This window comes from Myodes glareolus, chromosome 19 (genome assembly GCF_982192425.1).
Source record: "Myodes glareolus chromosome 19, mMyoGla1.1, whole genome shotgun sequence".
Lineage (NCBI taxonomy): Eukaryota > Metazoa > Chordata > Mammalia > Rodentia > Cricetidae > Myodes > Myodes glareolus.
Window position 1 is genome coordinate 51,120,858 of NC_142044.1, and position 17,490 is coordinate 51,138,347.

Sequence of the window (17,490 nt, forward strand, 5' to 3'; positions counted from 1 at the left end):
GGCTTCTACCTCCAGGTGCCTGCCCTGACTTCCCTCAGTGTAGACTGTTAACACTGGAAGTGTAAGATGAAATAAACCATTTCCTCCCCAAGTTGCTTTTGGTTATGATGTTCATCGTGGCAGTAGAAAGTCTAAGGCACTCAGTCTCTTAGTCAGGTTTGCAGTCTCTTAGCTGAAAGAAAGCAAGAGACTGGAGAGATTGCTCAGCACTGACTGCTCTTCCAGAGGACTCAGGTTCAATTCCAAGCACCCACATGTCAGTTCACACCTGTCTGTAACTTCAGTTCCAGGGAATCTGACACTTTCACACAGACATACATGTAGGCAAAATACCAAGAACATAAAGAAAAAAGAAAAAAAAGAAAGAAATCTCTTAATTCATTTGACAGGGATTACAGAAGTGTGTCCCTGACCTAGTAATTCTGACTGTGCCTGGATGTTTTGGTGATCAAAACTCTCTGATGTTGGTACATGCACAATCCCTAACACCTTTGAAAAGGTGTTTAGGAAATTATGAGGGGAGTATATATGAACTGATGTGTAGCATTTGTTCAGTCAAAGAAATGTGTGTGTGTGTTTCAGGTCTCTTGTGGACCTAGAGTCTGGAGAGAGAGAACTGGGAAGTGGCGCCCTAGAAATGTGGGGACAGTAAGTGGCCATGGTCACTGCCTCTACCTCTTCACTTCAAATCTGCATTTTCTGTGTGCCTGGCTTCAAATCCTTTAATTTTGACTTCTGGCTGACCTAATGAGAGGAGGGAGTAGGTAAGTGACTCTTCCTTGGTCACTGACCAGAGGCTCTTCCAGACAGCATTGTTTCCTTCTGAACATCTGCACAGACTGTTCACAGTCAGCTCTGCCGTTCTTCTCATTACTCTTTGAGGATACTGTTGTAAGGGTTGTAGTTCCTGCAGATGTTTTGTATGTCACTGAATCTAGCTGCAAGAGTCTCAGACTGCGCCCACCCTTCCTGGCCTTCAGTTATATCTGGGAAGTGTTGCATCTTGCCAGGCTCTCATCTTCCTCTACCTCAGTCTTTTAGATACTTTTTGCCCCACTTTTTATTTCATGTGTGTTCGTGTTTTGCCTGTATATGTCTATGTGAAGGTGTCAGACTACCTGAAACTGGAGTTACAGGTGGTTATGAGCTGCCATGTGGGTGCTGGGAATTGAACCCTGATCCTCTGGAAAAGCGGCCAGTGCTTTTAACCACTGAGCCCTCTTGTCCCACTTTTTAGTGTCTAGGCCTTTCTTTATCCTGGACTATGCCTATAACTGGCCAGAGTCCCAACTCCAGGTTTCAGCATACCAGGTACAGCCACTTGACCCTGAAGAAAGCAAACAAGTCAGGCATGATGGTATACGCCTTTGATCCTTTAATCCCAGCACTCAGGAGGCAGAGGCAAGCAGGTGTCTGAGTTTGAGGCCAGCCTGATCTACAGAACCAGTTTCAGGACAGCAGGGCTACACAGAGAAACCCTGTTGCAAATGGGAGTGCAAACAGAAGTATGAGAGGGCACAAAAGGAGTATAATCAAAACAACCAATAGGGAAGAAGAAAAGTAAGTATTTAAGCCCATCCTCGGGGCATGACACAAGCTTTCAGTAAACAGAATTAGGTAGGGGCAAGAGGTACGCATAATTAAGAAGTCTTGGTCACAGTGTGGTCTGGTTGATGATTATCTCAGTTCTGGTTCTACAAGGAGGTGAGAAGACAGTCCAGTTACCCTAAGATGACCATTTCTACTGGGGATGATCTCATCATGAGATAATCTGTCTGTGGGGTTTAGGACAACTGGAGACTTAAGGTGCCTTCTGTGGATTTGGAGCAGGCCATTGTCAAAGTGGACAGTAAGATGCCTCAGTTACTCTGTGCCTTCAACCTTGAAGGAACATGAAATGGGTTCACTGTCGTCAGCTTATAGACAAGACTCCTTGATATGTGACATATCTAGACTCAGAACTAAACCAGTGAGGGACCCAGAGTCTCAAGACAGAAGACATGCAGAAAGAACCTGGGAATGCCAGGCAAATTTGTCTGCTTTAATTACCATGTGATCCCAGGTGAGGAATTGGTGCTTTTTAGCATAAGTGATTTCAAAGTACCTGTTATTAGCAGGTTATTTTCTCGATAATCATACTTAAAATTTTATTTATTGTTGTATTCATGATGGGATGCTGCATGTGTCACAGTACAGGGCACATGTCTCCACAGAGTGGACTCCAGCAGAGTCCGTTTTCTCCTCCCATCATTATGTGTATTCCCAGGATCAAACTTTGGCTGTCTGGTTTGTGTCCAGGCACCTTTACCCACTGGGCCATCTCATCAGTCCATCTTGCTAATTATAATTTTTTCCGATTTATTTATTTATTTATTTATTTTTGTAGTGTTGGGAATTGCTAGGCAAATGTTCTACCACTGATGTACTCTCAACCAATAGTCATCTTGCTAATTATTTGATATGTGCTTTTAGTAGTTCAAATTTTGGAAGGTATTGTTAGTAATAGTAAAACTGTTCTGTTTCTGAGGAAAAGGACACCTGGAGAGACAAGAACTCCCCTGCCTTTTGGGCCATTCTTGCCTCTAGCCTGCACCTGGCACTGCACTACCCGCTGTAATAGTGGGGTCTTCATAAATTCCTGTTCTCCGGGAATTTGTAATAGTGGTAGGAACCTGTATAACCTAGAGAAAAGGACCCTCCCTGTATCTGGGTGCATCTTTTGTTCCCAGCTATTGAGGGAAGAGGCTGAGACGAGAGGTTTGTTTGAATACAGAAGTTCAAAGCCAGACTGTACAAAATGTTGAGATGCTGTCTCTAAAATAAGAAAATAAAGAGATCCAATTCCCAAGAGGTTTTCTAAGGAAAATCGCAGGCACTTAAGGGCAGACTTGTTGCTGTGTGTTCTGAGAGTGTGCTCTGAAATGCTTCTGGTACATTTGAGGGTATCTCTGAGGGACCTGGTCCTAGAGAGTATGTGTCACACCTTCAGGGTCTGCTATAGCTTCCTCCCCACTATTGCAGGGATATGTTTTGGGAAGTCAGTGGCTACACAGTTTAAATGACTTGGTGTGAAAATGCTGGGACAAAAGTCCAACAAGGCATGAGTTCTGCTTATAGCCTTCTCTATGTGAGGACCTCTTAGCAGCTGTGGCCCAGGTTCTTCCGTTTTGTACAAAGTCTACACTACCAGCAACAGTGAGGCTGTGAGTCCACTGTCCTGCTCTGCCACCCTACAAAGGTGCTGTTGTGACCTGATCTGGGGTCCCTTGGCTTGGTGAACCAGCAACCCCAGTTTTCATTGTTCATCTGTATTACCTCTACAGACAGATACTGTGCACAGATGAATTTCATCCAAAGTAGCTGTCGTGGCTGCTTACTAAGCCTCACCTTGTGGTCTCTGCACCATCTGCCAGCCACAGGCATGTGGCTCTGTTTGGCCACTGTATCATGAAAGCCACATTCACATCCTGTGAAGGACATTTAAAGATTTCCAGTGACTTTTAGTCGAAACTGTGGCTTAGGCCTTTCACTGGTACCTGCTTAGGTCATAGAGAAAGGGTAGTTGGAGAAGAAGCTCCTGTTAAGTTCAGAGGAAATAAAAAAAGAGCAACCAGAAAAATCCAGGCTTGTGGTATGTGACCCAGAATGTTTCAGGGACTGAACAGGGACCAAGTGACCTTAATGTGGGTTGTTTGCTTACTGTGGAATGTGCTTTGTTTCCAAGGTAGCCTTATCAGAGTTTCTGACTATGTCTTGTGGAAATAACTCTGGTTCTAGATGTCTGAAGTTTAGCTCTTTGTACCTGTCTTTGGTATTTAGCTTTGGACTTTCCATCTTGGGGTAGTCTTAGTGGTTATAGTTGTCATTTGTATAGGCTCAGTGACTCTGTGGCATTTCTGGCGTTAAGGCTTTTGATAGTGTTGCTTCCCGTGAAATATGTTGGTTATGCAGAACACCTAATATGGTTATGTTGCCCTCAAGTGTGGGCCAGGTCTTAGTTAAGGTCTTTGGAAACAAAGACCTCCCTTAGTGTCCTTGACAGCTCTGTGAGGGCTTGCACAGTCCCGTTGAAGACACAGAAGATTTTTTTTGGTTGTTGTTGTTTTGTTTTATGTTGTGAAGTTTCTGAACTGTAGAGTTGATGCTCCTTGATGCCCCATCCCTAGATGAAACCCTCAGGATGCCAGCTGTCTCCCTTGTGGGCTTACAAGCTTTTTGGAGGAAATTGCATATGTTAGGACTCTTCACTTATAAGTATTCTTTTCTCTCCACTCCATTTCCATCACCAGTAGTCTAAGAGTGAAACAAAAGTTCCAGGTATCATTCAGCGGCCAGTCTGCAGTTACATTTTGCAATTGTCTTGAACTGTTCCTGCCAAACCAGAATCCTGTATCTTGGTTAGTATTGTATGTCCTGCCTCTGTGTTGACCTGCATTTGGAGACTTGAGTGTCTATAGGTGGCATGTTTGGGACACAGTTCCATGGGTAATGGAATATACTTTGGTAGCCTGTAACTGGAGACTGCTTGTTTGTAACATGAGGGCCGGCTTGTTGGGGTATCTGTTCCCACCCGGTACCCCACAGCCGGCAAGTCCCAGAGAAAATCAATCACACAGAGATCTCTATAAGTTATAAAGCTGATTGGCCCATTAGGTCAGGCTACTTATTAGTTCTTATGACTTATGCTACCCCATTATCCTTATCTATGTTAGCCACATGGCTCAGTACCTTTTCCAGCGGGGCAGCTTACATCTTTCCTCTCCGATGGTCTGGGCAGAACTGGAGAGGGAGCTTCCTGCTTGCTAGAATACTCCCAGTCTCTTTGCTCCACCCCTACTTCCTGTCTGGCTTTCCCGCCTATACTGCCTGCCTGACCAATCAGTGTTTTATTAAAATATGATTGACAGAATACAGACAATTCTCCCACACCACTTGTTCGTTTCCTTGCCACCCAGACCTGAATAATCACACAGAAACTATATTAATTACAACACTGTTTGGCCTATTAGCTCAGGTTTTGTATTAACTAACTCTTACATCTTAACCCATTTCTATTAATCTGTGTATCACCACAAGGCTGTGGTTTACCTGGTAAGGTTCTGTCCCAGTGTCTTTCTCCTTTGGCAGCTACATGGTGTTTCCTTGACTCCACCTACTCTCTCTATATATCTCTGTTTGGGTTTCTTGCCTGGCTTTACTCTGCTAAGCCATTGGCCAAAACAGCTTTAGCCTTCAACCAATAAAGTGGTGTGGGAGAATTGTCTGTATTCTGTCAATCATATTTTAATAAAACGTGGATTGGCCAGGCAGGCAGTATAGACGGGAAAGCCAGACAGGAAGTAGGGGTGGAGCAAAGAGACTGGGAGTATTCTAGCAAGCAGGAAGCTTCCTCTGCAGTTCTGCCCAGACCACCGGAGAGGAAAGATGTAAGCTGCCACAGTGAGAAAGGTACCAAGCCGCCATATGGCTAACATAGATAAGAATAATGGGTTAATATAAGCTATAAGTGTTAACAAGAAGCCTGAGCTAAGGGCCAATCAGTTTATAACCTTATGGAGTCCTGTGTGTAATTTTCCTTTGGAGTTGCCGGCTGTGGGGTACTGGGTGGGACAGAAACCCCAACAAGCCAGCCCTCATGTTACAATAAAGCAATACATATACAAAAGGACATCCCACATTATCTTCCCCTTTCTGTCTAATTAAAAAGGAAGGTTTTTAACTTTAACATAGTAAAATTACATATGCAAAACAGTTGTCAAGCAAGAATTATAGTAACATTATTTAGTCCATTTACTATTGGGCAAATTAAGGAAAATAATCATCTATCCTAACTTTGTGAGTCTAAAGTTTTATATCTAATTTATCTTTTATCATAACTAAGGAAAACTATATCTGTCTTCAACTCTTTAAAGACCCCAGAAGGATATAATATTACCTAAGTAAACAGAAAGTGCATTGTAAGCAACTTCCAAAGTTCTAGAATTGACAGAGACATCTTGTTGTCTGGATAGTCAGGTAGAGTTCTTTTGTAATGTTGGGGCATCCATCTTTAGCCTAAAGGCCCATAGTACCCAGCAGACTTTTCCATGAATCAGAAAATTTGAAGATCTGTTCTGTCTTGTAATGGCAAAGTTCATCAGTTGCTTTCTTCTGTGTCCTGCAAAATGTCTGACAGACTCTTTCTTGAAGCAGGAACCCTGAAGGACTGTCTCACCTTCTTTAGGCAAGTTCAGTAGTCATTTTTCTGTGGGTCCTGCATGTCCAGTTTATACAGCATATCATAAAGCAGTTCAGGCAAGAGCAGTTTCTTGCCCAAATGGCTAGCCTTGTCATTGAAGGCAAATTCCATAACAAGTTTCTTCAATGCCCGTCAACCTCTCTGAAGTAATTAGTGCTACATTTTCTTGACATGTCTCACTGTCAAGAAAAGTCTAAGTTCTTAAAACATTTTAAATGCCGTGTTTGTTCTGTAGGTTTTTGAAATATTTGAAGAATACCTTTCCATCTGAAGTATGACTAGCATGACTAGTTTATTATAGTTTGACTATAATAAACAACCATTAATGTGTGATTCTTAATTATACATTACTTTTTTTTTTTTGAGACAGAGTTTCTCTGTAATTTTGGAGCCTGTCCTGGAACTAGCTCTTGTAGACCAGGCTGACCTAGAACTCACAGAGATCCTCCTGTCTCTGCCTCCCAAGTGCTGAGATTAAAAGCATGTGCCACCACTGCCCGGCTACATTACATTTTTAAGTGAGCTGCACAAACATGATACCTTAAAAGCAGAATGGGAAGTAGAACAAGACAAGATCTCCTGATAAAGATCTGGTAAATTGGGAGCATAGTGACCATGGGAGAGGATTGATGAGGAAGGGAGAGGAAAGGAGGGAAGCAGAGAAAAATGTATAGCTCAATAAAATAAATAAAAAAGAGAAAAAAGTAAAAAAAAGAAAAACAAACAAAAACCAGGAATACTTATACACAGTACAACAAAATCAACATTAAATCTTTATCAATACCCAAAATCCATACCAATATAAAGTATTCATAGCTATATCATATTCCCCTTTAAATAAAAACAAACATTTGTGAACAATCATTTTGGAAATTTGGGTGTTGTTTTCTCCAAACTGCTTCCAACTGTTTGTTGAGTGAAGTATTTTTATGGTTCACAGAGACCTTTCTGGGGGTCTTGTTCTGTCAAACCACATTAGTCTGAAAGGAATCCATAGGTACTCCTCTTCTGTGAAAACAAAAGCAGAACCTCTTTTCTAAGGCAACTTATCCTTAGACCCAAATTTTGAAGTCCAGATACCTTTATGTACCAAATGTCTCTTTGTAGTCAAAAAATTCAAAGAAAGCACAAAAGTATAATACAAACTTTCTGTGTATATTCCATCTTTATGTGACTTATTTTTCTTTACTCCTTTAATCTATGACTATATTCTTTTTGTATTACTTTTATTGTTTCTTTAAAGACTTTATTTTTATAAATCATTTGCTCTCTTTATAACACTCTGATTCTTTCTTCTCACTCCAAAGCCTACTTACATTCATCCAACACTGTGACCCATTCTGAGGTCCTTTTCATCTGAATCTGTCTTTATTGTATATCTGTAATCATTTTCTGACCAGAAGTGCTTTTTTTTTAAATGCTAACCAGGCATGGCTAGGACCAACTCTGCAGCCCTGTCTGTTTGCTCCACCCAGTCCAACATGATGGAGGCATGTTCACCACCTCTGTGAGCCATGCTCACTGCCCCAGCTCCAGGTATGCAGCTGGTCTATGTTGCCATTAAGCAATTCGTAGCAAACTGCTCACAAACTCCATTTATATGCAGGACCTCCTGAAAGAGCCAGAGTTTTGTGCTACCAGCACGAACCAGGAAGCCAGCTCTTAATGAAGCTGCTCAATTTTTGCTGCTAAAGCTGAGTCAGGAAGACATCTCTTAAAGGAGTCACACCTCCGCTTGCCTCTGGCAAATGGAGCCCACCCAAGAAAATGCTGCTACCAAGAAGCCATGCTTAACTCTGTTCTTTTGTATCTAGAAGTCCTTCCCAAGCTCTCTTAGGTTTTATGTGGTCGTAGCCCAAGTTGGCATGCTGTTTTGTAAGTGGAGACTGCTCTTTTGTTTTCCTGCTACCCAGACCCAAATAATCACACAAAACTATATTAATTGCAACACTGTTTGGCCTATTAGCTCAGGCTTCTTATTAACTCTTACATCTTAAATTAACCCATTTTTATTAATCTGTCTATTGCCACAAGGCTGTGGCTTACCGGGTAAATTTCTGTGCTGGCATGGCATCTTTCTCCTTCAACAGCTACATGACATCTCCTTGACTCTGCCTACTGTTTGGGTTTCCTGCCTGGCTTTACTCTGCTAAGCCATTGTCCAAAACAGCTTTAGCCTTCAACCAATAAAGCAACACATATACAGAAGGACATCCCACGTCAGTAGTCAACCCACAGGAAGGAGTCCAACTTTGATCACAGTCTGCCCACTTCATCACTTCTAATCAGTGCAGCATATTTGTGTAGTTGTCAACACAGCCTTGAGTGTAGCAAGCCTTCCTTGTGGGTTCTAGTCATGCTCTGAAAAGTTCTTGTGGCTGAAGATATTTCGTGTGCTTTTTATTTGGGGAGCATGGTCTTTAAGTCTAATTAATCCTAGTATGGGGTGCTAGATGGAAGGATGTCGTTCTGATAAGAACTTCTACATTCCCTTTTGTAGGTTTGTTTGACCTATATGAGAGCCTTAACCATAAAGGGCACTTTTCTGTATTTGGAGTTTTGCCAGAATGCTACTGTTGAGACGTGGTATTTTAAAATGGTTTTGTTTAATATGTTACAATTGGAATGTGAAAAGGGAAAGTTAGTTCTTGCCCATATTGGGTATATCATCAGGTAGTCAAAGCATTTGAGTTGACTGAATGGATGTGGGTGGTTGTGCTGGGAAATCAGAGTGATCCCCACTGCAAGGAAGAGTGTCATCCTCATTGGGCACGTGTGTATAGCAAAGCTTTAAATGGAAAGGAACGTTTTCTCCCGAATCAGAGCATGTGTCTTAAATTGAGACAGTTACACTATGCTGTCTCAACTATGGAAAGGATCCTTTAAAATTTAGGAGGATTTTTTTTTTCTTTTTGCTTTGTTTTGTTTTTTCCAAGACAGGGTTTCTCTGTGTAGCTCTGTAGACCAGGCTAGCCTCGAACTCAGTCCCTCCCACTCCTCACCCCCCATTAAAGGTGGGCACCTCCACACCTGGCTAAATAAAGAAATTTTTGTATTTGAAACTGACAATACAAAATACCAGAAAATTGATATGAGTGCATTCTTTCTACTTCTTCCTTCTATCTATACAAGTACCCTGTTCAAGTGCAGCAATATTTGCCTTTTTTTTTTTTTTTCAAGACAGGGTTTCTCTGTGTAGCTTTGGAGCTTGTCCTGGAACTCGCACTGTAGACCAGGCTGGTCTAGAACTCGCTGAGATCCTTCTGTCTCTCCCTCCCAAGTGCTGGGATTAAAGGCGTGTGCCACCATCGCCCAGTTATTTTCCTCGTCACATGACTGGTCCTGGGTCAGAGGGTGACTCTTGAGCTAAAAAGGGCTAAATAAAGGACTAGATCTATTCTTGAAGGACTCTTTGTCATTGATGATCTAACTTTATATGTATGCCTTACTGGGGGAAGGGTAAGACAGAGACAGAGAGAAAATGAGAATACTTGTACGTTTTGGTGCTTGCATTTGTGCATAGAGGCCAGAGGAGGATGTCAGATGTTCCGCTGTAACTCTACAGTATTACTTTAAGATAGGGTCTCTTATGCAACCTGATGGGCAGCAAGGCTCAGCCATTCTCTTGTTTCTACCCTTTGTAGTTCTGAGGTTACAGGGATGTGTATAGCCATATTTGGCTTTTTACATAGGTTCTGAGGATTCAAACTCAGCCCTTCCCCCATACTTTGGTGGCAAGTGCTCTTATTCACTGAGTCATTTTCCCAGCCCTGAGTTTCATTTTAAACTGGTTTTTATTTACTGGAGAATAAAATGAGTACTATGAAATAGATGCTAGCTCTGAATGCCATCCTCATGGGAACTTTCAAAGCCAAAGTGTCACCTCCACAGTCTTGGGATGGTGACAAAGCCAAGATTCTTCTTCACATATGTGTGACATGTTAGAGAGCCACAGGAGTCTGGTGCAGCAAAAACCAAAGTAATATGCTCTTTCCCCCTTAAGAGTAAAGCAGCATGAAAAACAAAAAAGATGATTTTTTTCTTAAGACGATGACAAAAACTAAAACTCTGCTCTTCCAGAGGACTTGGGTTCAGTCCCCAGCCAGCCACACATGAGCTTACAAGCATCTGCAACTCCAGTCCTGGAGACCTGATGCCATCTTCTGACTTTCAGGACACTGACTGCACATGATGCATCATGAGCCTATGGGAACCATTCTTTTTCAAACTCCACACATGCCGGACATTTATTTATTTTTATTTATTTTTTGTTTTGTTCGAGATGGGGTTTCTCTGTGTAACAGCCTAGGCTTTATAGACTAGCCTGGACTCAAACTCACAGAGATCTGCCTGCTTCTGTCTCACCAGATCCAATGAGGATGTCAGTGAAATGTGAGGCAAAGCATGTCTGAGAACACAGGTGGTGAACAGGTGACTGAGGACAGCTGCTAGCGTGTAACCATGAGCTGTGAGCTGAGAGCAGCAGCCCAAGGAGAGGGGGAAGAGGGAGCCAGCTTTCTGGAAAAACACACACTCTTGCAGAAGAAGCCATGTGTCAGGAGCTGCCTGAAGGCAGAACCAACCAATCTAGGGCAAGTGAGTCCTGTGGCATTTGGAGTCCAGGTGCTTCTGGAGTTTGGGTGGCAGCTAGAGACTGTCGTAAGGAAGCTACAACAGTAAAATCCAAACTCATTCAGAGGCTGGGGTTGGGGGGAGGAGAGAAAACAGCCGATGGTTGAGCTCCAGTGTGTGCCAGTGGCTGTAAAGCCACAGACAAGTGGTTTTGTAGTGAATTCATGCCGTAAAGTTGGATGCCAGTTGTCGCACGAGTTCTAATTGGTCTTAATAATAAAAACCCAGAGCCAGATATTGGGGTAAATGCTGAAAGACCAGAGAGAACAAGGAACAAGCCACAGCCAACTCTTAACCTTGCTAACTCCTCAGCCATAAAAGGCTGAGCTCTTGCCTCCTCTCACCTATATTCTCTTCATTCAGCCATATCAGTCACTTTCTGTCTGTCTGTACAGACCTTTTCCAGACCTCTGTGGTTAACTATTGGCCAGCCCTGTTCTCTGATCTTCAGGCAAACTTTCTTTGTTAGAGCACAAACAAAATATCACCATATTTAGTGATCCTCCTGCTTCAGTTTCCTAGTAACTGGGATATAAGTATATTTCACCATGCTAGCAAGGGGTTTGTTTTGGTTCCAAGCTCTGCTTCAAGTCTGGTGATGACTTTCTGCTGGCAGAGTCACATAGAGCCTGACACCATAGAGGGGTAGCCAAACTTGTCTCTTATAGCATACAGCAACTTGAGTTCAGTTCCTGGATCCCACATGTTAGGTGGAGAGAACTACCTCCTCTAACTTCCATACATAGTCAGGTATACATACACACATAATACATGCAATATTTTTTTTTCTGTTTTTGCTTTCAATTTTGAGATAGGATTTCTCTGTGTAGCCCTGGTGTCCTGAAACTCACTCTATAGACCAGGCTGGCCTCAATCTCAGATCTGCCTGCCTCTGCCTCTCAAGTGCTAGGATTAAAGGTGTGCACCACCCCTACCCAGCAATAAAAAAAAAAATTCTTAAGGGGCCAGTGAAATGGCTTATAAGGTAAGGGTGCTTGCCATCAAGCCTAAGAGCTGAAGTTCATTTCTAGAAACCATTTGGTGGGAGAGGACAAATTCCTGCAAGTTGTCTTCTGACCTGGCTTTGTGAACGTATGAGTACACATGCAAATAAATGTATATTTAAAATTAAAGAAAAGCATTGCTCAGGGTTTTTTTGTTAGAAGTTAAATCTTTGTAGAATGTTAACATTACATAACAGCATTTATAAAGATTTACAAAAACAATCAACAAGAGCAAACATTTAAAGAAAACTTTCAAAAATTAAGTATTGCTTTACTGATGTGCTCATTAGGTGGCAAATGCCTTATGTCTTTAAAGTTACTAGGTAGTGTTTGGAGTGCATGGTGTTGGAACATGTCTAGTTATCTTTGCTTAGAGAATAGTCTTAATACAATTAGGAACACATTAACAGATCTGGGGAAGGTGAGCATCACCGAGTTTGGTACTAACTTTCTAGTTTGAAAGACACCAGCTTGGTAAGATGTTCTGCTAAGCTTTGCATTTTAGGAGACTTGTACAATACACAAACACAAGCCGGGCAGTGGTTGCGCATGCTTTAATCCCAGCACTCGGAGGCAGAGGGAGGTGGATCTCTGTGAGTTCAAGTCCAGCCTGGTCTACAAGAGCTAGTTCTAGGACAGGCTCCAAAGCTCCAGAGAAACCCTGTCTCGAAAAATAAACAAACAAACAAAAAACCAAAACCAAAACAAAAAAAGCCACAAACACAATAGCTAGCAGCACTGTTTAGAAGTGCTTTTTACAGCTGCTGGTGGTGGCAAACACCTTTAATCCCAGCACCTGGGAGGTCGGGATAGATGAATTTCTGGCCTGGTCTACAGAGCAAGTTCCAGGACAGCTAGGGCAACACAGAGAAACTCCATCTCAAAAAACAAAAATAAAAAACCTAAATAAGCCCATAAAGTATTTTAACATAATGCTGGAGATGTAGTTCTGCTGTTAGGAGAATGTACTGCTTTTGTAGATCTAGTGTTCAGCTCCCAGCACCAAGGCAGGCTTCTCACAGTCCAACTTCAGGGGATCTGATGCCATCTTCTGGCTTCCATGGGCTAGTGCAGTCATATGCACATACCCCAATGTGATCCAGTTAAACCAAAAAAAAATCTTGCCAGACTTGGAGGGAGGCACTGCTTGTAAGATACTTAGGGTGTAAAGGCAAATGTTTAAAGACAGCCCAACCTACATAGGGAATTCCAGACCTATCAGGGCTACATACTAAGACCTTGTCTAAAAATAAATAAATAAAATGTTTAATACAAATAGATATTTAGCTGAACCTTGACCTTGTAGATGTCTCTAAGTAGTCAGTTCTGTAAGAATCAGCCAAAATGAAGTCTGTTTTCCTGGAGGACTTCCATTTGATCCCCAGCACCCACATAGCAGCTCACAACTGTCTAACTGTCCTAGGGTATTCAACACTTTTCTGGCCTCCAGAGCCACTGCACACACCACACATGGTACACAGACACACATTCAGACAAAACACCCATGCACACAAAATAATAATTTAAAAAATCTGCAGGAAAAAAAGCAATTATGTTAAAAAGTCTTGATGATTTTTCAACATATATACGCAATAAGTTATTAAAATATTCGGTCATTACATATAACAATATGTATTATCTGTTAGCAGTTGTCCCCAAATTTTTCTATCTCTATATTGACATGTACACACATACATATATTTCATATGAACCACAGTATTTGCCTATAGACTAATCTGAAAATTAACTTAAAAATGTACATTTTAAATATGCCTAGGAAAAATATATTTTTGTGCTTTTAGGAACAGTATTAAAATTTTTATTACTGCACTTATTTGTTGGCTATAATTGTTTTAGGAGAGCATTTATATCTCTTGAATCCTGGGACAATTATTATTATTTTTTTTTGTCAGCCTCAGTTTCCAGAATTAGCATTTGAGTGCACCATACCCAAACCATTCTACCTGGAAGAAAGCTGAAAATGAGCATTTTTGTTAACATCTTACGTAGGCCGACTTCTGGTAAAGTCCTCCACAGCCAACTTTTTTTCGGTCCGCAAAGATATAGTTAACCGTTAATTATTTTCAAAGGAAGAGGAAAACAAATAGAAGTAAAGCTTTTATATATTAACAGTCCAGAAATCATTCTCAAATGCCCTCATGTACTCACGACTACACTTAAATCAGGCATGCCAAGAATAGTTATTTCAGTATGTGAGAAGTTCAAAAACCGGAAAAAGAAATGGGCAGGGGTTTGCTGCTCAGTTATTTTCAGGAATTTTCCACGACAGATAAGTTTTTTCCATGATAAGTTGTTAACCCCACCGATTGGGAATTAAGACCACTACCACAATTTAAAGCCAAATTTGAAGCAAACTTTAATTAAATAGTGGCCAGGTGGTCATGTCCATACCCAGGTTCCTGGGAAATGGCCCCAAATCAAGTCTTACAAGAACTTACTTATTTCCCATCAGGTCCAGTCAGGGGCAAGCATACATCCTGATGTATCTCCAACCTACATCCGATCAGGGGCAAGAGTACATCCTAACATATTTCCTGCCTGTTCCTCCTGCCCACTGTGATCAAGCATGTCTGGTGCAGATGGGTCAAACTTGTTTAGGGGAGTGAAAACATGTGACTTGTTATCTCCCATAAACAATAGTCTCCAGCATTTTAGGGACTTGTCCTTGGGCAAGGGGCTTGCAGATCAAAGGCATTTTTGTTTCATGGATCTCTGAGACATAGTAATTTAAAACTTAAAATGTAACTGTAGCTCTCACAAAGTTACAGGAGACTAGTTAACCAGATTTCTCCTTCAGAGCATCAAGACAGTACAGACAGTATTTTCCATGGTTATATAAATGACAATAGAGACTTCTTCAGCACCCCTTTTCTCTATCCCAAATGGTTCAGCAGATCCCCAAGGATTCAACAGAGCTCCAAAAGACTAAGGTATTTCAACCTTCACTTTCATGTAATAGATACCCAAGTCATTCAGCAGAACTTCAAATTTCCTTAGCTTCCAAATTGACGAGGCCTGCCATAGAAATGGCACAATAACCAAAGTAATTCAACAGAAGCTCAGTGGCTCCAAGGAACTCCAAGAGATAAAACCAGTCACCAAGCCACAGTTGCTCAGGTGGTTCAGTAAGGGTCCAGACAGCTCGAGGGAGCCTAAGCTAACAGGGAGGCAAATCTGAGGTGCATTGATCTGGGAGGACTCATCTATTTTCAGCTTCACACAATGAAAGTAGTACTCATTGTTGACTGACAGACTTCTGGAATAAAGTATCCCCACAACTGTGTGGTGCTGCTAGTCTCTCTTGGGGTCCACATGATGTTAGTGACCGACTGGCAAAATGTGTGTTTTCTCCTGCCCTTGCTTACATTGTTCCCAGAGTTGTTGGGGTTAGAACCTGGCCCCTGTCAGCCCTAACAACCTAAGCTTAGCCCCCTGCCTACAATAGGCCAACTAAACAGAGTAGTGAAAAGCACAGAAAGATTTATTTAGTGTGGACACACTGGGGAAAGAGTGTTCAGTGGCCCTATCCCCAAAATCCTTGGACATGAAGCTAAAGTTTAAGTAGCAAACGAGAGGTTTACATAACTAAGCAGTCCTGGTCAAAATATGAAGCTGCCCATCATTGACCCATCTTTATCTAGACTCCAGTCTCCTTCAAAGTGGTTCAGCAAGTCAGAACCTTGTTTTATCTTCTTGGAGACAGATTGCTCTTCTTTGTTGGCACCAGGCTTCAACTTTTTGCTTCTCCCAGCATGAGATTCCTGGAGGAATTATTTCAATAATCTGAAAGCAAAGGGAATCAGATTTCTTTGGAATAACTTTATTCCTAGCAAGACAGTTATAGCATTACATTTATAGAAATGAAGGGCACATGGATCCTGTCTATTCCTCTATCTTACCCTTGAGAACATCAGTCTATCAGTCTATTAGCTAAAGTGCCACAGGTTCCTGTTGCTTTGTGTGTGTGTGTGTGTGTGTGTGTATGTGTGCGCGCGCGCACACCTGTACTATTCTATGTGTATAGTTTTATGTATTCATTTAAAATATTTGCTTGTGTGGCTATGGATTGTCTCAGTGCACATGTGGAGGTCAGAGAATAGTTTTCTTGAGTTGGTTCTCTATTTCCATCATGTGGATTTCAGGACTCAAACTCAGGTCATGAGACTTAGTGGAAAATACCTTTACTTGATGAGATAATTTGCAGGTCTATGTATTTTTTTTTTTTTGAGATTATTAAGTTTTAACTCTGTAGCCCAGGTTGATCCCATGACAATCCTGCCTCAGTTTTCTAAGTACTGGGATAATGGATAGAGGCCACTATACTCTATATGTATGTTCCTAAGCATAGTGCAAATGCTGAAACTAAATGAAATAGGAGTGTCACAGTGGGTTGCTGTGTGATGAGCACATTTATACCTGGCATTTAGTCTGGAAGTAACATCCTGTCATTTTCTGCTTGGTCTAGACTCATAGCTTGCCCTTGATGTTAAGGTACCTCCTGGCCTGAGTTCTATGGCTGTGGCAGTAACTTCCAGATAGATACGTAGACAGACAGACAGATAATTTTGTTGCTGATTGAGTGCCTCGGCTGATTTGTCAAGTTTGGACTGTCTTTTTAAATAACTCATTCTCATGTGGGTTATAACCCTAGCCTGCCTCCTGTGGTGGCTGGCCTTGTATTTCTTCAGGCTGGATTTTTCTGGAGGCATCTTTCTGAGCTTTATTCTTCCTTTGTCTTCTGGCTTTCTATAAACTGGTAGGTGGATCTAGGGGCCTGATCAAATTCAAATTTGACTTCACGCAGATTTCTTTTTCAGAGATGTTAACGTTGGTTTGTAAAACACCTCATAGTGCTGGAGAGGTGTAAGAACATTCTGTTCCCAGCATCTACATTAGGCAGCTCACAGCCAGCCAGCTACCTAATAACTCCAGCCACAGGTATTTGATATCTGTGTGTGTGCATACGTGCTAACACACACACACACACACACACACACACACACATACACTTACACTTGGAAAAAATCTTAAGCAACTCAGAACTATATGTAGTAGCACATAGCTGTATTCTGAGCATTCAGGAGGCTGAGGCAGGAGGATCAAAAATTTGAGGCTATTCTATGCTACCTAGTATGGCAAAATAAAACGAAAAAAGACATAGCCCCGTATCTGGATATCTCATTTTGTTTTTTTTTTTTTTCAAGACAGGGTTTCTCTGTGTAGTCCTGTCTGTCCTAGAACTCACTCTGTAGATCAGGTTGGCCTTGAACTCAGAGATCCGTCTGCTTCTGCTGGGATTAAAGGCATGCACCATATACCATCCAACTTTGGGTATCTTATTTTGATTGGCAGCTACTGGTGTACTGTAGATACCTACAGTCAGACTTCTTTCCAGAAGCCACAGTTGTATTATGGTTCTGACTCAGTTTGCTCATGTGTCAGCTGTAGTTTTACAAAGAAAGAACCTCTCCTTGTACCAAAGGTAGGAAACAAACAATAGTGATTCTTTCTTTGTATTTGCCAGTTTACAAAATAATAATTTTTTAGTCCTCTTTGGGTAGCTGTGTTTGTCAGCTTTGTGTTAATACAATGAGA

The 17,490-nt window shown here is 41.6% G+C and overlaps 1 protein-coding gene across 2 annotated transcripts in view; it reads left to right on the plus strand.

Moving 5' to 3' along the window:
• The window catches only part of Zbed4 (zinc finger BED-type containing 4), a 31,742-nt gene that overhangs the window by 2,043 nt on the left and 12,209 nt on the right, over positions 1 to 17,490 (plus strand). The window contains exon 2 of one of the 2 annotated variants that reach the window (XM_085678861.2): positions 583 to 764. The exons of the other annotated variant lie outside the window; for it this stretch is intronic. The gene's annotated coding sequence lies outside the window, so the exon portion shown is untranslated. The remainder of the gene's footprint in view (positions 1 to 582; positions 765 to 17,490) is intronic. 2 annotated transcript variants of the gene reach the window in all.